Source organism: Microtus ochrogaster, chromosome 10 (assembly GCF_000317375.1).
Source record: "Microtus ochrogaster isolate Prairie Vole_2 chromosome 10, MicOch1.0, whole genome shotgun sequence".
NCBI lineage: Eukaryota > Metazoa > Chordata > Mammalia > Rodentia > Cricetidae > Microtus > Microtus ochrogaster.
The window spans coordinates 81,786,304-81,809,337 of NC_022016.1; the positions used below are offsets into that span (position 1 = coordinate 81,786,304).

A 23,034-nucleotide genomic window follows, 5' to 3' on the forward strand; every position below is an offset into this window, starting at 1 on the left:
GACCCACCCAGAGGAAGTGCAGTCTGCTTCCTAAAGCCATAGCACCATCTGACGTTCCCACCAGCAGTGCTCAGGAGTCCTGCTCATCTCTTGCCAGCTCTTGTCATTGTCCGTCTGTTACTGTTGTTGCCTCGTGGCTGTCTTGTTGTGTTCTTTTGTTGTTGATGATGCTGTTGGTTTGGTTTTGTCAGGACAGTCTCACTTTCCAGCCCTGGCTTGCCTGGAACTCAGTACGTGGATCAGGCTGGCCTCAGAGAGATCCCCCTGCCTCTGCCTCGCAAGTGCAGTGTTGAAGTTAAAGGTGTGCGCCACCACGTCTAGTGCGCTGTGGTTTTGATTTGCACTCTCTAGTGACGACAGTTTCACCAGACACCTTCTCATTTGTTTATCACAAGCTCATTTAGATCCCGCACTCAGTTGAACAATGAGTTATTTTCTTTTAAATTTAAGCTGCAAGAATTCTTGGTTTTAGATGCAAGTCTCTTTTTAGACATGAAGTTTACAGATATTTTCTCTTTTTAATGAGTTGTCTTTTCTCTCTGTAGTGTTCTTTGAAGCACAGCCATATTTAATTTTGCAAAAGTTCCATTTATTGTCCCTTTAATGGCTTGTATTTTTGTCATATTTAAGAAGTCAATAGCAATCCCCAAGTTGTGAAGACTTACCGCTAAGATGTTTTGAGGAGTCCTATAGTTTGGACTATAGATGGTAGATTTTTGCTGTGGACTGTGAGATAGTTTGTATGTACCATAGGAGGTAAGGAAAGGTCCCTTTCATTCTTTTGCATGGGAATATCCAGTTTTCCAGCCCTTTTGTTGGAAAGACTCTTTATCTATTATATTACCTATCACTCCTGCTGTTTTTTTTAAGACACAGATATGCACATTGCACTTACATTTAGAATTTTTAAAATTTTTAAAAGATTTTACTTTTGTGCATATGTGTCTACTTGTATGTATGTGCTCCATGTGCATGCCTGGAGTCTGAGAAGGCCGTAGATGGTAATAGATCCCCTGGAACTGAATTACAGGCCATTGTGAGTCACCAGGTGGGTGCTGGGAGTCAAACCCAGGTCCTCTAGAAGAGCAGCCAGTGCTCTAACTGCTGAGCTGACTCTCCAGCCCCTTACTCATGTTAAAATATTCACTGTGATCCTGTTTGTATTTTCATTTATTGGAAATTGCTCTATCCAGAAGCATACTCGGTTGTTATCACATAGGAGAGGTTCGGCTATGCTACGGTAACAAACAGTTCAGTGTCTGATGTCAGCGGTTTGTCAGTCATACTCCAGCGTGGTGCCTGTTGCTGGGAGGGAGGGCTCAGCCTGTGACCCACCTCCAAGGAACTAGGCAGACAGGGGCCACCACTTCATATAAACAAGCCTTCCCAATCATCCGGGCTGGGGAAAGGAGTGTGGTGGGAGCATCACTGACCCTTCTAATTCCTGTCTGTAAGAATACAAGTCATCTTCCCTTTCACTGGCCAAAGAAAATCACAGGGTCACATCAAACATCAAAGAATTCCAGCCAGTGCAAAGCATCCCTAAAGACGGCAATGAGAAATGCGAATGGCCTGGCCTTTCTGCTGTGCGCCCAAAACTCATTTTATGGTAACTTGCAGGCAGCACTTTTTAAGTGCCTGGAACAGGATAAAATGGGAGCAGTTTCAGAGGCTGCAGTCCAGGTCTACTGCTGGCCAGCTGCCTAGTCTGGAGCAAGTTACCTGCCTTCTTGAAGCCTTTGTCTTATTCTCCGTCCTACTTGCTGAGAATGAACAGTAATGGATCCGAGTGCCCAGCACAGCAGCAATAGATAACAGGGACCCAGTAACTGTAGTTCCCTTCTTCCCCATCGGCACTTAGGATCCCCAGTGAGCAGAGGTTGGGCTAAGATAACAGCAGACTGTATGTGCCCGAGGGACAAAAACTGCACTTGGTCTGGGTCCCGCCAACTGGACTCACAACTAAGTCATGAAAGCCTTCTTTTTCCCCCGTTTCAGAGAAGGACCCAGGCACAATGAAAGCTCGAGTCACACGCATGCCTTTCCCTTTCATTTTTTTTAACTTAGAGGAGAACCAAGTTGGAGCAACCAACCACCTGTGGGCCTCAGTTGGAGCACACTGTCAAAGTTCTGAGTCAGTCATACAAGCATCCAGCTCACCCCAGCTCCACCTGGCTCCCTGTGCCCTGGCCAAGGAGGATTCTTGTTCCTGTGGTTTAGTGGTGACTCAGTCGCAGGAAGTGCCTGCTAGGAGACTATGCCATCAGATGAATAAGAAAAGGACATTCCTACTGCAGAGCCACTAATGCAGACTGCCTAGACAGAATGCTCCTACCTGTAGACCGCAGCCTGGACAGAGGAGTTCAAGCATGCCTTCTGTACTGTGGCAGCCATCAGCCCCCCTTGCTTCTCATGCCTTGTGGCCATGGGGTTGCTGGAAAGTGAAGGAAAGATCAGTCATACACTCTCTGGGGGCTCTCCCTAGACAGCTGGGATACTGGCGGTGAACTCTGCCCCTTCCTGTAAAATAAAAACAAACCAAAGTAAGACAAAGAGGTTTCTCACATGCGGGGCGGGGGGGGGGGAGCGCTACCTGGGGATCCCTGTTTCTGCTTCCTAGCTCGGTCTTGGTGCCTGGATGCTTGTCATCATGCATTTCCTGGCATGTTGGAGCACAGGGCAGATGTGGGTCCTTATGTTTGTCTTATTCACCCAGTATGGGTATTGTTCATAGTCAATCCAAAGCAACCCAGTAGTTAGCTGCAGACACAAAGCATGCCCAGCTACACTGTGGTTGTTCACAGACATATTAGGGCCACCTTGCTAACCTTTAAGATCTTGATGAATTACACTATACACGTGGAATAATGCACAGGTTATACACACAAACCAAAACTGCTCAGGCCAATACCAGAACATCACTTGAAATTCAGAACTATCCAGCTTCTTAACTTCTAGTTACTGCTCAGAACGCCCAAGGTACCCTGATTTAGTTCAGAAGGCAACAATAGCTAACTTCATGGTGCACTCACAATGTGTCTTCCATCACCTGGTAACACTTGCCCTGCAGATACAAAGAGACAACACAGAGCCCGGTGCACAGGTGAAAAGTGACAGTGGCTGGCTCTGAATTTGGGTAGTTTGTGTCCAAAGTTAAAGGGTCCTTAACTACTGCCTGTGCACTGTGTCCCTTAGAGAGAGGCAGACCCCACTCACAGGTGCTGCAGTTTCAGAATGGACAGTGTCGTCGGCATGGTTCTGCCCACAGAGGCAGAAAAAGTGCTGAGTGTGGTGAGGCCCCATCGGCAGAAGCTCCCCTAGCACATGAAGGGGAGTTGGGCAGTTGTGCGGCTCCTGTGTGGGGCCGGAGTAGAGGCTGGTGGCCTCTGAGGGACCTAGTGGGAGTGTGTCGAGGCTGTGGAGTCCTGACTGCCAAAGCAGGCTGCCAAACTGGACTTGCTCATGTTGGGTCTGTGGCCAGACCCCAAGAGAGACTGCCCACCACCTACTCGCTTTTTGTGTGTGAGCGCAGGACATCCTGCACCTGGATTCTAGCCACTGATTCACCTTTGGTTGTTGGAACCTAAGGACTATGCAAAGTGTCATTTTCATAGTGTGATTGGGTAGGGCCAAGACGCTCTACCTTTGTTATGTAGAGACTTTTAACCCAGATTAGCAGAAAAGATGTATCATCTTTAAAGTTAACAGACAATATAAAGGAAAAACAAAAGATGGCCCTTCAGAAGCATGTGTGGATCACACTTTCTATGTGCAAGGTCTTGCGTGGGTGAGCGGTTAAGTGAGTAACGGTAAGATATAAATGTCTGAGAGAATTAAGGGTCCGTGGCGTCCCCCTGGGATGCCTACGGAGACTGTGTGGGGGACAAAGAGCCCTGAGAGTTCTGTTTAGCTTTGTGGCAGGAGGCAAGAGAATATGTTTTGGCGAAGTATCCAAGTGGGTGATTACAGCGCTACTAGTTGGGGACAACCGGGCGGCATCTGAGTAGGCGGCGGCCCCTTGACTCTAAGCTAAGGACTTCGAGCTCTGAAGTCCTGACTTTCTTCCCACAAAAATGGTAAGGGCCTTGAACTCCCAGGGGATGCAAAGTCACTGTCACAACCCTGCGGGCCCCACCTAGGCCAGCGCAGAGCCCCCTCCCCCGCTCTCTGCATTGCAGACGCCGGGGCCGCTGGGCCCCTGGGAACGGGCTCCCAGGCCCACCCGACGGCGCTGCGCAGCCAGGAGCTGAGGGGAAGGTGCTGGCGCGGCGGCCCGTCGCGCCGGGAGACGCCCTGCCTACGAGGTGCATCCAGGCTGGAGGCGGAGGGAGCAGCCACGAGCACAGGGCGGCGGCTCGGGCCCCACGCAGCCCCACGCGCGCGCGACGCCCTCCAGGCCCGGCCCGACGCCGTCCAGCGCGACGCCGCCAGGCTGGGCGCAGTTCCGGCGCAGTCCGCGCGCCGAGCCGCTCCGCGCCCCACACCTGCTTCTGCCCGGCTCCGGGTGACGTGGCGCGCTTCGATTGGCGCTCGCGGCGCTGGGGGCGGAGCCGGGCCCGGTGAGCTCACCGCCGCGCCCCTCCATTGGCCGTGGCAGCGCACTCGGGCTGTGGCGGGGAGACCGCGGTACCCAGAGCCCAGCGCGTCGTTCCAGCGGCGGCGTGTGGAGTGGAGCGACTCGGGCGGGGCCGGGCGGGGCGGAGAGCCGGGCACGGGCGGCTGGGCGCCGGGCGGACCAAGGGTGACTACTGTGCTCCCACGTCCCAGTGAGTATGTGCGTGGCGGAGGGGCGAGGGCGGAGGCTGGTGCGCGGGCGGGAGGACGGGCGTAGGGGCAGCACGCGTGTTCGCGGGGGCGCGAGAGAGAGTGAGGAAGAGGAGCGTCGGGGGAGCAAGGTGCGGGCACGCGTGATTCTAGAGCGCGTGGGGGGAGCGAGGACGTCCGGGCTGTGTTTTGACAGGCGCGGCAGTGGGTGCGCGCGTGTTTATAGCGCGAGTGAAGCCTGAAGCGTGCACGGGGACCTGGTGTTGTGGGGGCGTGTTTCTGGAGCGACTGGGGGAAGTCCATTCCCCCGAGCAAGTACCTTTGAGGACTGTGTGTGAGACGCGCGTGCTTTGGGAGCGAGTGGGGCAGCGTGCGTGGATGGCGTAGTGAGCGTGGGGAACCGAGCCTTGTGTCTGGAGCCATCACGGGCGCGAGGCCCTTGTTTACAGGAGGGCGTGTGTTTGGGTGAGCGTGCGCAGAGCAGGTGTGAGGCACGCACGCGGGCTCGTGGGAAACGGAGTGTGTTTACGTGAGCTGGGGCGCGCGCGGGGACGGGCGCCGGCGCGCGTTTCTGGAGCGCGCGTGTTTATGTGCGGCGCGGCGGGGGCGCGCGGGCGGGGGGCGCGCTCCTGCTCCGCCGCTGCGCTGAGCTTCCCCTCCTTCTGCCCGCCGGCCCGCGCCCCTCGCCCCGTTCCCCCGCGCGGTGGCCCGCAGCCCGGCTCAGCACCCGCGATGCAAGCGAAGTGCACCCGAGTGCAGCGAAGGCTGCTTTGTTTTTCATGCGCCCCAGAAAAGTTGAGAGGGAAGGTGTGGAAGAACTTCCTGAGAGCTTGGCTTACCTGCAGCCCAGAAGCAGGGCGTTGAAGGGAGGGTATGTTCTTCTTCGCCGCCACCCGTGTAGCACACCCTAGGGGGCTTCTATTGCTCTCTTGATTTCTCCGTGATTTGCATAGCGTTAAGAGGTAGCACCTAGCTTTGTTAGAACCCGTAGGCTAAGATCGAACGTGAAAACACACATCCAAGGCGTGCGTATTGTCTTCGGGTCTCACCTTCCTGCTTGGTCCTCTAGTGTTTGGTCTGTTTTCTTTTGGAGAACCTGAGGTAGCTGATAAAGAAAGCGACCCAGTAAACAACCAGGAAGGTTCTGGGATCTCACCTTGCCTGAATTGGTTTTCTCCTCTCAGGGAGGCCACACTCGCAGTTTCTAACTGTGCTCCCAAGCAGTTCTGTGGCAGAATGAACAAACGGACTGCACAGTCTCCCTCCAGAACCGGTGTGCACAGAAACTATTGCTCAGAAATCCAATAAACAGAATCATTAAAGCAGTACCCAGTGCTTTCCCTGGCGCGCGCCTGCGTGCGCGCACGTGTGTGTGTGTGTGTGTGTGTGTGTGTGTGTATAGGTAAATCATTTGTTATTTGAAAACCAGAATCGCTAGACAGCAAATTACCTTGTGGGTCTTTTTTCTTTGTATTGGATTTAGGGAGCGATAGCCTTTACTGTTCCAGAAAGTCGTGTTTACTTACAGGGTTCATTTGTCTTGGTAGTGAAGCAAAGCAGAGGAGTGTCGCAAATTGTTTAGGAACCTCAGCGGGTCTGGTTAATTCTATCCTGGACAACCCAAGTGGACACAGATCGTTTAAGGAAAACAGCCTTGCACGTTTTCAGGGTTTTAAATCACAGGCATGGTGTTTCCGGCTTTCTTTCAGCCTTCTATTCAGGGCTGAGCTGGGTCCTCCTACCTAGAATAGCTGTCACTGCTGTATAATGTGCTTGGACTGTTACAGAATTCGTGGATAACAGGTGGGACTGAGAATTCTTTATTTCACACGAGCAAATCAAGACGAAGAGTCAGTTGACAGTGAAAGTATCCGTAGGAGGAGGCGTGAAGCTCTTACTGACAGCTAGGATTCCAGGCTCTGCGCTAGAACGGCTGGCTGTCCCCTGGCAGTGTGGGACGCGTAAATTGGGGGATCTAGAGTTTCCTTTGGAAATCTGTCACAATGACTTCGGGTGTGTCATGCTTTCTTGCGAACTTCGGAAGTGACAGTACTGTGTGTGTGTGTAGTCTGCCTTTTAAGAAAGTATTTAGAGAGAATTGAATATATGCATACAAAGCACAAGTTTGCATGTTGCCCAGTAAAAATCAGTGGAGACCATTTTGTTAAGCTTAGCGCAGCCCTGCCTGGTTTTCTGGAAGTCCTTCCTCCCTTCCTCTGCTCCCCACGCTTCACTGTGTGCTCTTGGATCTTCGCATCTTTAAATTACTCTCTGAAGTAATTTGATGTTTTGTGTCCCATCGATACTGTCAAAAGAGGGAGGCTCTCAGGCTGGTGCCAGGTCTTCATTATTAAACATGAGCGGAGCGTCCCGTCACGCCCGAGCCTGATATTTGGGAGTGCATTTCAGCTACGTATTTCTTTGCCAAAAAGCTTCTGGCAGCCATGTGTGATGTGGTTTTATTTGTGCGTAGCTCACCTTCCAAACCGGTGGAGGTGGGGGTGCCTGAGGGAGGCTACTGAGATATAGATGAAGTAGAAGAGGGTTAGACAAAGGGAAGGTACAGGAGAGGGCAGCAGGGAAACTTCCTAGGGGTTGACCATAAATTCCTCTTTAGGCTGTCTGACAATTATAGACTAAAACAGCTTTCCTGCCCTTTTTTGAATATCTATTTCACGTGAAGTCAGACAGCCATCGGGGGATTTTTAAATGCTAATGGGAGAAATCTAGATGATATGTGTCGTTACATTGACAACCATGTGTTAATATTAGCCACAGTTAACATTTAGGAAGTGCTTATTAGTCTAATGGTAACACATGAGTGTTGTCACCTCGTGTCATGAGGACCGTGGTGCCCAGATCTGCTGAGATCTGTGTGAATAGGTTTACCCTCCTCCTGAGCAAAGCCAGGAAGCCCAGTGACTCCGCTGTTCGCTGGTGTGCTTGCACTTGGGTTACCGCACAATAGGCAGACAAGCAGTTGCTTTTGTCACCTGGGAAGTCACTCCCTGCTATCCAAGCAGTGTGTCTCCTGTTAACTGTTACCACCATCTAGGTCTTTCCAGGTTTGCAGTCAGGCCCATGAACTTGCACACATCAACACTCAGTGTTAAACTCTGTTCTCCAAGCTTGACTCCAGTCTCCCCTCATTGACACAGCCCTTACCATCATCTGGATTGAATGAGTGGCCGTGAAGGGTGTGTGGAGGGTGCATATGAGCTATCCCTTTCTTCCCGACTGTACCTGGTGTGAAACAGTCTAGGAGTTAGAACTTGGTACATATTAATAAAGATACCATTCAGCCTCGTGCTCCTCACTAAACAGAACCAGAATCTAAGTGAGAAGACTCGTAAGCCTGAACTCAGCCTGCTCCTACTCACGCATCGGGTTTAGTGTTGTCTCCTGGCCGTCTAGACGTAACCCTCACACACTCTCCCACTGAGCTCGATTCAAGGTCTCTGCTAGGTGTGTGTTCCTTCTTACATGGTCTTGAGGTGGCCCTGGAAACTGTGGACACTGTACATGTATACGCTAGTGGATCTTCTTCCTGGGTTTCTTAGGGTTGGCAGGGGTGCTTGCTGTTGAGGATTCTGTATAGGTGACAGCCGTTTCATGTCATAACAATAATAAGATAGGTCCTAGGGCTGTGTCTCCACTTTACCACTAACCAAACCAATAGGGACATTGTCTTATATCCCTGAATCACAGTCTGTTATCTGTCTCCGAAAGCTGTAGGCAGTTCAGGAAGTGGATTTAGTGGGTCAGCACCAATGGGTTTTTAAGTCAAAGTGTGTTGCATGTAAGTATGGATTGGGGAATCTTGTTTCAGGTGTGTGTGGGGGGGGCACGCGCGTGTCTATCTGCTTAGTGGGTTCTGTTGCAGTAGGCCACAGTCAGAAGAAGTCAAAAGCCATTGAATCAGAAATTCCTACACTGTCTTTCAGTTCTGGTGTTTGTGATTCTGCTCTGTGGGATGTGTCTGTGCCACCGCGTTCGGCAGCAACCCAAGGCTTGAAGAGTTAAGATTCTTCGAGACATAAATTCGACAACAGATGGTCTCAAGCGAGGCCAGAGCAGTCTGCCTTTGCCATCTTTCTGATTTCTGTGGGTAATGAGCATTAAGTTGGGCTCCACACAAGCATGACAGCTTGTTTCTGCCATAATTTACCCAATTTTCTGAGAAAAATCTAGCAATGTTTGGGTAATACTAATATATAGTTAGTGATAAAGAATATTTTACTTATACATGAAAAATAGAAATCTTTGGTATTTAGCAAAAAGATCAACATTTTCATAGAGTCACCCCACACCTTCATTAAATTAAAAAAATGAACTTTATCTTATGTGTACACATTTTTCCTGCATGTATTTGTGTGGACCCTGTGCTTGCCTAGTGTCCATAGAAGCTGGAAGAAGAGGGCTTTCGATCCCCTATAACTGGAATTATAACCAGTTGTGAGCTACCATGTAGGTGCTGGAAATCTAACTGGGTCCTCTGGATGAGCCATCACTTCAGCCCTTCCTTTAAAAATTAAACAAAGAAACAGTGTAGGGTGAGTCTGTGGCTGTGTATGAGTGTGTATGTGTTACGACATGGGGTAGAGGCCGAAGGACAGCATTGTGGAGTCCCTTGCCTCCTCCCATCTCTGTGTAGTTTCTGGGGATTGAAATCAGAAGGCCAGGTTTGCAGGGAGAACACCTTTACCCACTGAGCCCTCTCACCTCCCCATCCCAGCCTTTCTTAGAGTTGCAAAGGACAAAACCCCCCTTGAATGAGATTATGTATAAAGGGAGTCCACCGACTCATATTAAGTCCAGATTTGGCCCTTTCCTTAGGACCTCTGGGTCTGGGCACCCAAGCGATGTCATAAGGATCTGCGTTCCTGAAGTGGCCCGCTCTAAGCTGCAGTCTTAACCCTGCCAGTTTAGCAGACCTATCTGGGAAGGCTGCTCTTCCTTCCCAGAACTTCCTGAAAATGTCCTTATTGGCCCAAATGAACCATTTTGTGGATTCTGGCTCAGTTGGAGTCAAGTGTCCGGCCTCTTACATGAGAAGGGGTGGCACTCATGTCGGGTAAGACCTGGCTGTCCTCTTACTCCCGGAGTTATGATTCGGTGCCAGCACCCCCTTGAGTCTAGGGCAAGAACAGTATTTAGTCCGGGCTGCTGTGACATCACCATATCCCCAGCAGGCAGTTATAAGCCACAGTCGTTTCCAGAGTTCTGGAGACTGGAAGCCCCAGATCGGGGTGCCTACCTCTGTGGTTGTGTCCTTCTGGGTGATGTGCTACCAGCCTTTTGTATCATTGCCATAGGGAAGAACAAGATGATTCTCTGGGATCTCTGGTCATGAGGACTCCACCGGGAGCCTCCTGCTCACCAGAGGCCCCGTCTGATTCTGAGGAAGGGTCACAAGCGTTGTGTTCCCCACCAGAACTGTGGTCAGAGGAGGGGAGATCAGGTGGACACATTGTGGGAACCGCCACGTTTTAGTCCTTACACAGCATTCTGTGTTCTCACTATTGTCCCATCTTTAGTGAGGAGACACCAGAACCCATACTGCTCAGTGACTCAGGGATTGCAGACGAATGGTCCTTAGTCCCATTTTCAGAAAAATAGGATTCCATTTCTTAGCATTACACACTTGTGGTTTGGACTGCCCAGTGAAGACTGTATTTAGGGATCCCGTTGTCTTTTCTTGTGAAAGAAACCATTGATTCTACTCCAGCCAGAATCAATGCCTTTGGCTTTTCAAGGCGTGAAAGGTGTTTTGGTTACTGACGTAAAACAATAGGGTACACTAATAACTCTAAAAGTGTACAAGCTGTGATAACACTATGTCTGACGCATCGTAGAGAGGGAAGCGTTCATTGGGCTCAGGGGTCGGGGGATTAAAGTCCATCACAGCCGGCCGGCAAGGGCAGTGAGCGGCAGAAGCGGAAAGGTGATTGGTCACATCTCCAGATGCAAGCATGGAGCTGAGAACTTTTAATCTCAGCACCCACCCACCCCCCCAGTTCCTGTACTTCCTCCAGCAAGGCTGTTCCATCCTTAACCCCCACAGGGCCCCAGCTGGGAAACAGCTATTAAATACCTGTGACTAGGGGAGACATTTAAAAAAAAAAATAAGCCTGTAAGCCTGCCAATAATACTTCCTATTTTAAACAGTGCTAGACCCCTGGGCTAGCCTGAGATCAAAACCCTTCAGTCTTCAGTAAATTGTACACATTTGCAGGAGTGAAATGAGTGCCATCACATGGGCAGTCATGTGTCACATATGTAGTATAAAGCACTGAACTACATAATTTACATATCAACATGTACTCTACACTTTATGTGTCCCAAGCCAGGGAATAATGAACTTCACTGCATACAACAACAATACTTGGGCAAAAGTTTACATAGAAAATAATTTTAGTAAATGGGAACATTTTCAGTGAGGATTCTTAAGTCATACAGAACTCAGAAAGACACTAGGAAAAGTGATGCTTAGTACTCTTCATAGTTTTTCTATGTTTATCTGTGTCTGTGTGCGGATGTGCTTGCCACGGTGTTCGTATGGAGCCAGAGGACAGCCTGTGGGAGTCGGTTCTCTCCTTCCATCGTGTGGGTCGTGGGGGTGGGACTCACGCTGCCAGCCTTGGCGACAAGCCCTTTACTCACAGAACCATATATATTTCTCAGAACTGCTGAGAAACGTTACTTGTGTGTTATGGTTGCAGTCTTGTTTTTTTACCCAAATGGAGCAAAGAGCTTGAAACAGATATTTCTGGGGTATCTTAGAGCCAAAACCATGAGAGAGGAAAGAGAACAGAGGTTACGGAGGTCCTCGCGTGGCAGCTGGTGTCTGAAGGGAGCTGTCGTGACTGAAGGGGTCTCCTAAGGTAGAATCTGGGGTAGTGGGGAAGGGGTACGGGGTTCAGCTATCCCCACTAAGTATTTGAGAGACAGTTCCTGCTGCTGATAACAACACATGGGCTGGATAAAGTATTTTTATAAAGGGGGTGCACATTGACATGGGGTTTTAGTCTACATCAAGGGCAGTATGTTGGTGATGGCTACCTGGCATGGCAGATATACCAGGGGTATCCAGCCTGTGACTTGTGTGCCACATGCAGCCTGGGATAGGTATAAAGACAGCATCAACTTATTTAAAACAGTATTTTTTTTTTGTAGTTTTTTTTTTTTTTTTTTGGTTAGTTGATTGTGCAGTCCTGGTTAATTTGTCATTGGCCTAAGCCATTTCATCAGACCGTTGAGAAGTCAGATTACATTGTGCCGCTCACCGCGCCCCCCATCTGCTCTCTATGTGCTAGAACCTCAGGCAAGGGGCTGGAGGTTGAGGGAAACACACGCAGAGATAGACCGACACACGGACCTCTAATCGCTGGAACAAAAGCCCCTCTTTAATAGCACTGTGGAGGCTTAAACACCCTGCCGTCAATGGCCAACAGGTGAAAATCCCATCCTCTGATCCTCTAGGCAAAGCACAGCTTCTAGTAACTTCAATTAGAAGGCTCTAGCAGGGAAAAGCATCTGAAGGCCAGGACTCAATTGGTCCCAACAACATTGGGCTTTTTTGTGGACTTGTTGAAACCCAGCACTGTTTTTACTACAAGGAAGCTGGAATCTGAAATCATAGCATTCTTGTCAGGACCCATGGAAGAAGTTTCTTTCAGATTCATGCCTATGTGCTTCTGTGTGTTGTATATTTGTGTAGGTTTGTGCCTGTGAGTGCACTCCCTACAGAGGCCAGAAGAGGGCACTAGATCCCCTGAACTAGACTCAAGCAGTCCTGAGCTGCTGGGGGGGGGGGGCAAATCTGTGACTTCTGAAAGAGCAATAGCTTTTCACCTGCTGAGCCACCCTCCAGTCTGTCTTCTAGATTTTGGTACTAGGGAAAGTCATGCATCCAGGCAGGGGGCAGGTTGTGGTCCTGAAATCAGTGGCCTCTGTTTTTATCTGCTTTGCTAAGTGAGTGAAATCAAGGATTCCCTTTAAACCCGTTTGGAGCACTTTGTGTTGATTTCTGCATAACTGCTTGAGCTGAGCATTTTCCCTTCCTGATTCTTGGCTTTGCCTCATCCAATTTGCCATGGTTGTATACATTTTCATCAGCATCAAACAGATGCGGCATCCAGGATTGCCACCAACTAAGGGTGAGGAACAGACTAACTGGACTCCGAGGGAAAGCCATGGAAAGTGAGGAAGGAGGAAGCGCCATGTGTCGGGGTGGCATCCACGGTTGCCAGAAATCATTATTAACCTTTTGTTCTATTTTTTAACTGTCCCCCATACCTTTTGAACCATGCTCGGAATGGGTTTAGGAAGTCCACTTTGTGGGTGTGTATGAGGATGGCAGGACAGGACCCCCACACTTGATTGAAGTCACCTCTAGTGACAACCCCTGGCTGGTTTTCTCTCTTCTAGTCAGACCTGGCTTGGGGGGAGAGCGCTGGGGGACACGAAGCGCTAAGTGTCCTCCCACGGTCACCACATGGAAGGAGCCCTGCGCAGATGAGGACATGTTCTGATGCGCAGATGGAGCCCAGGACCAAACAGTCCTCTTAAGGGAAGATTCTGAGGACCAAGCGCTTCCTAAAACCAGTTGTTTCCGTCACAGATACGGTGTTTCGAGAAGTATGCTGAATTTAACAAAATGTTTATTCTTTTATCAGAAAGACCTGTGATTAATTATAAGATGTCTTTAATTTTATGAATTGAGATTTACCTGCAGTATGTCCACTATTTTAAGAATTAGGGCTGTTTCTTTCTAAATATATGTATTTCAATCGATTCATCTAAAAGGAACTTTGCCTATATTTCAGAGTTTATAGCATTGTGAAAAATATGGTTATTAAATGTTCAAGTTGTAAGGTAGAAGTATGCCATCGTAGAACTCCCTGTTTTAAAAAATAAAATGTTAGGCTGGCTTTAATCCCAGCGCTTGTGAGGCAGAGGTAGGAATCTCTGTGAGTTCAAGGCCTGTCCAGTCTATGTAAGGAGCTTCAGGCCAGCACAGCTACATAGTGAGACACTGTCTCAAAAATAAATAAGTCAAACAATAGTGGCACACTCCTTTAATCCCAGAACTTGGGGGGCAGAGGCAGGTGGATCTCTGTGAGCTGGAGGCCAGCCTGGTCTACAAGAGCTAGTTGCAGGCCGGGTTCCAAAGCTACAGAGAAACCCTGTCTCAAAAAACCAAAATAGAATAAAAATCTTTTGAATCATCTGGGACTTTAACATCCTCACAATTTAGCAAGTCTACAGGGTGTGTCTGTGCAGGTGATGTCCCCAAAATCAGCCTGAGAGCCAAGCCTTGCCAACCGCAGGCATCTGACAACACATGGAGAGTGAGCGAGTCAGGAATCAGCGAGGGAATTCTTCCATCCAGTGTGTAGACTGCACGGTTTCTCTGATACTGGAAACCAGCAGGAATTTGGGACTAAGAGCATCCCTGTGGATGGACGTCCTAGCTGGAAGCTGGTAGACCAGGTTTATCCGCCTGGTCTTCCCCAAGGGCCCTAAAATATCCTTTCTTCTGCATCGAGTTTCCCCCCTCTGCTTCCTCTCTCCTCCTTCCCAACCTTGCAGAGTGCTGCTTTTATGGGGAAAGTGGCCCCAGTAGAAGTCACTACATTGTGTCATATAATGAGGTGTTTTGTTTGTTTCAGAGGCCTGGTCCTTGATCTATCTTTGATAGGATAGATAAAAGATGGTCATGCCAAATGAAGGGCAGGAAGTGGCGGGTGTGTGTGGTGGCACATGCCTGTAACCCTAGCAATTGGAGGTGGAGGAAAAGGGTCATTAGTTGACAGTCGGTCTTGGCTACATAGTGAGTTTGAGCTGCAAGTTACCCTGTCTCAGAGAAGAAAACCAAACCAAAACAATTGGTAAACAAAGCAAGAACTGACTTCTAGTGACTTGGTTAGAAAAAAACAAACCGTCTTAGAAATGTCAATAGCTCGTTACTGAGGTTCACATCTTACCTCTCAGATGGGTGAAATTTGCTGTTATTTCTCAGTGCATGTTTCTTTTCTTTTTCAATTTTTAAATTTGGACTTTTTGAGACGGTGTTTCTACATAGCCTTGGCTGTGTTGGAACTCTGTAGACCAGGCTGGCCTTGAACTCATGGAGATCCACCTGCTCTGCCTCCCAAGTGCTGGGATTAAGGTATGTGCCACCACACTCAGCTTTGTGCATATTTCTATTATGTGCCCTGTATGCTGCAAGCCTGTAGTCTAGCTGGACATACTGGCAGCTTCTTGGGGACTCCCAAAGAATTTCAAGTGGCTTTTGGTGACACCTATAACCACGGAACAGCCAACTTGCCTTCACTTGATTACGGTGTTCACTCCTGGTGGTTCTGCCGGCTTCGTTCCTTGTCCTTTTCAGTCCTTAGGCATTAGGGGCTTTGCTCTGAATTTTCTTCCTACAAGCCCGTGTGTCTTCCTGTCTGTCCCCCGAGCCTAAGGCTAGCACTTGTCTTTGAAGAATCTTCTCAGGCTTCCCCCGTGTCCGTCTGGTGACTCCTTTCCTGTTTATCATATTTTTTTATTAGCCTACATTCATTGTCCAGAATGATGGGTTTCATTGTGTATTGTATTTTCTCAGTGCGCTTGGATTGTTGAGGAGGCTGCTCTCCGATTTGGTTGCCTTCTGAAAAGTTAGCATATGTAAAGGGGGACTTTATGAAAGTGGGCACTGACCCTCTGGTCTTTGGTTGGAATCCTGTTCTCTTCGATTCTAACAAGCTGCTGTTTTGCTGCCTTGAAATCCAGGTGGATTGTCCTTCATTGGTAGCAAGGTCAGTTCCTGCAGTAACTTGGGGCTCTCTCCTGCGGTAATGCTCTTGCAGCGATGGCTGAGCTCCTCGGACATCTCACAGAACCCCGGGGTTTTCCCTTGCACCTCTGGCTCTCATATTGGACAACCGCAAGCACGAGACAGTCGTTAAGTTTGCTTTGCTCCTTAGTGCTACCGGCAGTCGCTTTTGTTCAGCAGTCTCCCAGAAGAGTTCTGGGCATTCCTAAGACTCTCACTCAGAATTGTGTGGAACAAAGACGCGGAGAAACTGGAGTCCCAAACCGCTGCAAATGGACAAGCAGGAGGAAGCCCCCTAAGCTCCCATTCTAGCATTTTAGTCTGCAGAGTTGGAGGGTTTCTAAAAAGTGGAGTATGGCAGTTTTTTTTCCTAAGGCTAAATTTAGCAGTTGCTTTGGAAAATCGGAGTGGTACAGCGTGTGCCTTATCTCGGACTGGCCCTTACCCTTCCCTCTGCACTCAGACATCTTACACGGCTTGCCAGGGAGAAGCGGCTTAATGGACTCCAGTGGTCCCGTTTATTCTGGGAAGGAATGAAGTGACTTCAATTTTCCCATCTTTCCAAGCTTCCTGAAACATTCAGGAGACTTCCTAAGCAGCAATTACAGTTCTTTACAGAAATAGTTCGAGCCATGCCTCCTGCTATGGCAGCTCTTGCTGTCACCGAAGCCAAGGGCTGTAAATGGAACGAGAGACGGCTTCTCATTCCCTGTCCAAATAGCAACAGGAGGCACATGTGCACTTGAGACACAAATAACGTGTTTTAAAATAGCAGGTGGTATTTGGTGATGCTCCTTCATTCATTTACCTGCCAAGGCAAACTTTCCTCTGCTCTGGCAACAAGACTGAAGTGACTCAGTGCCCACGCTGCGTCTCTTCGTGCATTGCGCATTAGCCGAGTTGCAGGCGCCCGTGCCCAAGCACGCGTCCGAGGTTCTTCTAGAGAAGATTTCTTTGGTTTCACATAATTAAAATTTCATGTTTACATAGCAGCTTAACCCGCCGGACCTGTTTAATGCTTTGGTAACTGATTACAGCTCTGCCTAATCATGAAGGTATGCTCTGTGGCTGGTCATTCATGTAGCCCACTTCCCAAAAGAAAAGGGAGCATCTGACAGTTAGGGGTCAGTGATATTTTTAGTGTGCAGCGCCAGCGGCTGCAGAAAAGTGACATTGCTCTGCTGGGAAGTTCCAGCTTGTGTCTGAGGACGTCAGATGGTCATGTTTTGCTGCCAGGCTCCTCCGCCAACACCATGTAGTGACATCATTTCTTTACCTGAACTGAGAACAAAGGGGGTGGGGAGCCGCCAGGTAAACACTGTTTTTTAAACCATCCACCCACCAATTCAGCTCCTCGCTTTGACCATCTCAGCCAATCCCTCTCCACCGAAGCAGACAATAGCAACTGCTGATTGGCGCCTAGATCCACCGAGTCCTTGGCCAGTCCGTAAATGACCTCATCAATAGCCTGGCTCTCAAGTGCTTAAATTAGAAAACAATACTCTTTCCCCTGAGCACTCATCCACTGTGATGCCAGATCCCTGCTTCCCAAAAGCCATGCACAAGTCCTGCCAGCAGTGGAATGACATACAGGAAAACAAGTGCACATTTGTCTGCTGAGTTCTCTTAGGACAGAGGGCAATAGAGGGAACGGGAACTGGGCGCAGTGGAAAGAACACTTGGGATTCCAACCTGTGTTCAGATCTCTGCCCTGATGCTTAAAAACAGCCTGACCTTGGGTAAGGAATCTCCTTCCTAAGCCTCAGCTTTCTCCTGTCAAGAGTAGAACCCTGTAGTCATTGGGAAAATGGAGCTTACACGTGGGGTGCCTGGTTTCTGCAGCTCAGTAGCTGTCGTTAGTGCACCGGCCACACGGGCTTATGAAGAATCAGAGGTTCACGGGTGGATGTGGGAAAAGGGCGGCATCAGCCCAGAGGCATGGAAAGTTCCTGGTGTGTTAGAAAACAAGAAACAACACAGAAATGTGACCTGAACTGGTTGCTAAAGAGCATGCCACGATACAAAAAAGAGCTTAGCTTTATGTTATATGTCCAAAGACATATAACAAAAATATAACAAAAAATTTTACAATGTTTTTGGATTTATTTCATATGTGTGTTTTGTCTGCATGGAAGTGCATCCCTTGCATGCAGTACTTGTGACTACCAGAAGAGAGTGCCATATCCTCTGGAACTGGAGTTACTAATGGTTATGAGCGGTCATATTGGTGCTGGGAACCTAACGTGGATCCTCTGCAAGAGCAGTAAGTGCTCTTAACTGCTCAGCCATTTCTCAGCCTCCTAATTTAAAAAAAAAAAAAAACACTTTATTTTCAGGATATGGGTGTTCTGTCTGCATGTGTGTCTGTGCATCGTTTCTGTACCTGGTCCCACTGAGGCCAGAGGTGTTGCGAGCCACCTTGTGGGTGCTGGAAATGGAAACTCAGGTCCTCTGGAAGAATAGCTAGTGCTCTTAACTGATGCGCTCTCTCTTCAGTCCCCTGCCCCAGTGTTTTAAATTGTTTGCTCCCAGGTCAGAAACCATCCAGCACAGCCATGGAAATCACTGGGCCCTAAAACTTAAAATGGGATGTACAAATCAGGAGCAGCAAGCAGGAGATGTTGCGGGCTCAAGGAGGGCTTGGGAACTTTAAAGATTTAGGCAGCTGTCAACTTGGACTGTTTTAAAATGGGTCCCTATCAGAGCGATAGCGATGTCCTGTTTGACTCGTTCCATAATGGGAAAGGCTAGTCAGGTAAATCAAGCCCCAAGTAGCCATTCTTGTTTGCTGTTTTGTGCTTTTTGAGACAGTGTCTTACTATGTAGACCTGGCTGGCTTTGAACTCACAGGTCTGCCTGCCTCTGCCCGAGTTCAAAGGTATGCACCACCACACCAACAAGCCATTCTACATTCTTGGGCATGGATTAGTTATGCCATATTTTCTTTCTTTCTGATCTTTGTACCCATCAGAGCTGTCCGTGGTTACGAGTGTAGTTTTCTTTGTACTTATATTTTCTAATATTGTTGGAAACTGTAAGAATTGGAGTAAGAATGGTTGGGCATGCTACTGTCCCTGCCCTGCATACCTGTGGGGACCTCCCTCCTTCCCCCCTCCCTCCCCCCCTTTTGCAGTCTGACCCATCACTGGACAGAATCTGCAGCATGTCTCTCTTGCCTTACTGTGTCTAGGTAACACCTTTTCTTTTTATCTTTTTTTTTGCCTGTGTTTCAGTGGCCCCAGGGGATAAGAATGAACATTGTAACACTATTCTCAGCTGTCAGTGTAGACTCCAGTTTAACATCTGAGCGGGTGGGTTACTGTAGATGCATATGTCTGTATATATACCCATGTCCAGTAGCTCTGTCCACTGACAGCCTTGAAGCAGAGCAGTGAGCTCACAGCGCACCCAAGTCTTTTGGTTCCTAAATACTATTCTCCAGTGAAAGGAAGCACACCCCACACCTCACAGGGATTGTTTCTTCTAAGGCTGGGCAGGAGAAATACAGGCCAACCCAGAGCTCCCATGGCACGTCCCTGGAGATTGAGGGCGTGTTCAAAAGAGGAAAACGGTGGTGACATGACAGAGAAACGTGGAGTCCTGCCTGGAAGAGCTTGTTGCTAAAGCAGGGACACTGAACAAGAAGTCAGTAATATAGTGTTGATTGTGACCAGGGTGGAAATAAGTACGCACAAGTGACTGACAGACAAGACTTCCTTCCTCACTGGAGAACTCCAGATGGCATGTGACACCCTTTCCTAAGACATGGGACTCAGTGCCCTTCCCTTTGATCATAGAAGTTAGTTCCTTGCTTCCAAAGACTGTGTGAGAAAAATCCCAACTTTACCAACAAGTCCAGCAGTCCCCTCCCCAAACCATACAGCCCAGGGTCACACCATCCATGCACCTCAGACCTGCCGATGTCATGGAAGGAGGACATTCTACCTCTTGTGTCCCCTAAAACCCCACAGTCCCTGTCCAGTCAGCAGATAACCCTAAAAGGGAGAACCAGCTGCAGGATATCCAGTTAGTGTTCTTCAAACTTACGGAAGTCAAGAGTAAGAGCTAGTGACAGCCACAAGTCCAAGGAGCCTTAGACCTGAGTGCTGCACGTCCTGGGCTAAGTCCTGAAACAGAGGAGACCCATTAGCGGCCGATGAGCTGCAATCAGACTCAGGTCTGTGGTTAATAGTAGGGCCATATGATGTTAGTTTCTTCATTTAACAAGGGGTTAAATGATATGTTAGTATTAGCCACATGTATATAAATAAAATGTGTTTAAAATTTATGTATATCCTACTGCACGTGCTGGCTTTGGGGGGGCCTGGGCAGTTTGGATGCTCAACTGACTAAACCTGGATGGAGGTGGGCGGTCCTTGGACTTCCCACAGGTCAGGGAACCCTGATGGCTCTTCAAGCTGATGAGGGAGAGGGACTTGATCGGGGGAGGGGGAGGGAAATGGGAGGCGGTGGCGGGGAGGAGGCAGAAATCCTCAATAAATAAATAAATTTTAAAAAAATTAAAAAAAATAAAATAAAATTTATGTATATACACATATATGTATATATTTAAAGGCCCCGTAGCAGACGCCAGCGTGACGGTAGCTCACACTTAGAAGTCTCCTCACTTAGACCTCACATGTTAGTTTATTTAATCCAAACAAGATAGACCTTGGTGCACCTACTTTACGGATGAGAGAAACGAGGTATCAGGTGGGTCACATTGTAACTGGGTCCAACCAAGAGCTCTGATCTCTCCCGGGTCCCTTCTGCTGTGTTTCCGCTGCACGGTTGAAGAACCCATCTCTACAAGAAGTGGGTTAAGGTAAAAGATAGTCCTCATGAGAGCTTGGGTGAATGAGGAGCCAGGATTATTTACTTCAGAGCTGGGATGCAGGTCCATGTGTGCGCTTGTTCTGTGGGGAGGAGCCTGACGATGGCTAAAGTACCTTTTCCTTCCTGAAGCCGTGCAGGTAAATAGACCAGTTGAGAGCCTTGCAAGGGCAGAGACAAACACCAGGGAGTACGTCCCACTGTGAATAGAAACTGGAAGAAAATGGAACGTGGTTAGTGCTTGGCTGTATCGGGGGTGGGATGGGGGACGGGGTCTTAACGTTTTCAAGCACTGGCAGATCTGAGTTGGCTCTGTGCTTGGGGGAAAGTGTGTGTCCCAATTCTCGTCAATAGAGCTGCAGTGGATGGGGCCAAGCAGAGTTTACCCAAGGCGGTGCTGGGGAGGAATCTGCTCTGTCAGACGGTCATCCAAGCACTGGGTGGAAGAGAGAGGGGTGTTCTTTCACAGTGGAAACAAGCCAGGGCCTGAGCCAGGCTCCTTGATATGCGGCATCCCCTGAGAGCTTGTTAGAAATGCAGGTGCTGGGCCTCACCCAGACCTGTGGGGTCAGAAACTCTAGGAATAGAGCCGCACAGTCTCTCAAGCGCTCCTAAAGTGAGAAGCACTGGTGTCAGAGCCCATTTTCTATGGAGATAGTGAAGTTTAGTGCCTCCTTGGTCCCCATGGTGTACTGGTTTCAGGACATCGCGAAGATACCAGGCTCCAAGAATGCTCAGGTCTCTTGCATGACGTGTTTGCATAGAGCCTCTGCTCATCTTCCATGCATTTGATCATGTCATGGTTGTTTACCATGTGTAATACAAGGTAAACACTGTCTCAGTGGTTGGGCTGTGTTAGGAAATGACAGCAAGGAGCCTGTGCATGTGCAGTGTGAATGGTTGGGTGTAGCGGCTGATGAGGCAAGAACCGTATCACTGTGTACAGCCCAAGCATTGTGGTGTTTGCCTTTTTCTCTCAACGGGGTCTTACTGTGTAGGCCTGGCTGGCCTGGAGCTTGCTCTGTAGACCAGGCTGGCCTCAAACTCACAGAGATCTGCTTGACTCAGCCTCCTGAGTTCTAGGATTAAAGGCGTGAGCCACTATGCCCAGCCCTCAGGCATTTTAAAATTTGAAACAGTGTGTCAGTAAGTTACCCAGACTTGCTTTGAACTCCTGATTCTCTTGCCTTACCCTCTTATTCTAGGGCAGCCACCAGGCCTGGGCTTTCTGTTTTGCTGTATGTGTGTACGTAAGGGCTCAGCATTAGTGTACGTTCATTACCCTCTCACACTCAGACTAGGAGCGTGGTGGATCCAGCTAGTCCAGGTTGCCCCAGGGATCATCACTACCTCCCGAGCGCTGGGATTATAGAAAGGTTATCACATCCGCTCCAGCCTGACATGCTTACTTTACTGGAAATCTCAAGTTCACACACGTGCTTGCATGGCAAGCGCTTAGTGGACTGAGCCGTCTCCCGTCTTCTCCACCATCATTAAAGAATATTTCCCATCTTTCAAGGATACAGAGGCGGCTCTGTTCGAGACTGGCTGATTTATAAAGAGGCGTTTACTTGCCTCGTGATTCAGAGGCTGGGCATCATCCTGCAGTGCTCCTTGGAGAAGCCAAATACATGGAAGCACTCAGTGCATAGCAACAGGGCAGCCCTGTTCCTAGAGATCAGAAGCCAGTGTGGGAGTTGTAGTTTGTAGTGTAGGGTCTGTGTGTGTCATGTCTGGGCCTGGTAGGAGGGATGAGCAGGTGACCACCCTTAGCACAGCACACTCCAGCTCTGTCTCACAGGGAATGGGTGGGTGTGACCAGGTCTCGGGACATTCAGCACCTGTGTGACTTTGTCTCATGAGGGGGTGTTCATCTTGGCTGCCGGGTTCACGGTGCCTGGGAAAAGTTCAGGATTACAAAGAAGCTGCCGTAGCTGTGGAGGTTTAGAATCAAGCTACATCATTTCGTAGGCTGAGTTAGCCTAGTACAGGCCCAGGGAGGAATGGAGGTCAGGCTGCAGGAACCCCTGTAGGGCAGAGTTCTGTCTCTAGCTGGCTACTGATGGAGGGAACTGTTTCCTGCAGCATTTAGGTTCCCAGAAAGAGGTGTGTGGTCACTCAAGGCCCCTCTGGTCATCCCATCCCCCGCCTTCATTCTGAGGCTTCCCTGCATGACACTTGGGTGAAATCTTCCAAGATGGCCGTATTCCCCTGTGCGTGTGAAACTGGAGCAGAGGTGGATGATCTCCCACTCACCCGAGTGAGCAGTACTTGTTTCTGTTAATGGTATTCGTGGAGGCAACATTGGGACTTATAGAAGGGTTTTGGTTTAGTAAAGTAAAAGGAATTTGATGACAAGTTGGCATTTAAAATTTCCAGGGAAGAAGTCGGTTTTTCAGGGCACTTCAAACCTGTGCTTCTGTCTTTCGGTAATGGTTCCTTCCTGGGGCCTCTGAGAGGCCAGAGAGGAGTCGCCCCTGTGTGTCCCTGTCTGTAAAGTGAAGCAACGGTGTCTGCCTGACTGTTGATGCAGAGCCAGGGCAGGCTTGAGTGGTGCTGTCCGGGGTCTCTTGCCTCTGCCTTTCTTCCCTTCTTGTATGTGAGCCGCCCTG

At 49.1% G+C, this 23,034-nt stretch overlaps 1 protein-coding gene across 9 annotated transcripts in view; it reads left to right on the top strand.

The window, feature by feature from the left end:
- Camta1 (calmodulin binding transcription activator 1) overlaps window positions 1-23,034 on the top strand; it is an 805,451-nt gene that overhangs the window by 751,856 nt on the left and 30,561 nt on the right. The window contains exon 1 of one of the 9 annotated variants that reach the window (XM_026782155.1): window positions 4,624-4,766. The exons of the other annotated variants lie outside the window; for them this stretch is intronic. The gene's annotated coding sequence lies outside the window, so the exon portion shown is untranslated. Of the gene's footprint in view, window positions 1-4,623; window positions 4,767-23,034 lie in introns of those variants that run through there. 9 annotated transcript variants of the gene reach the window in all.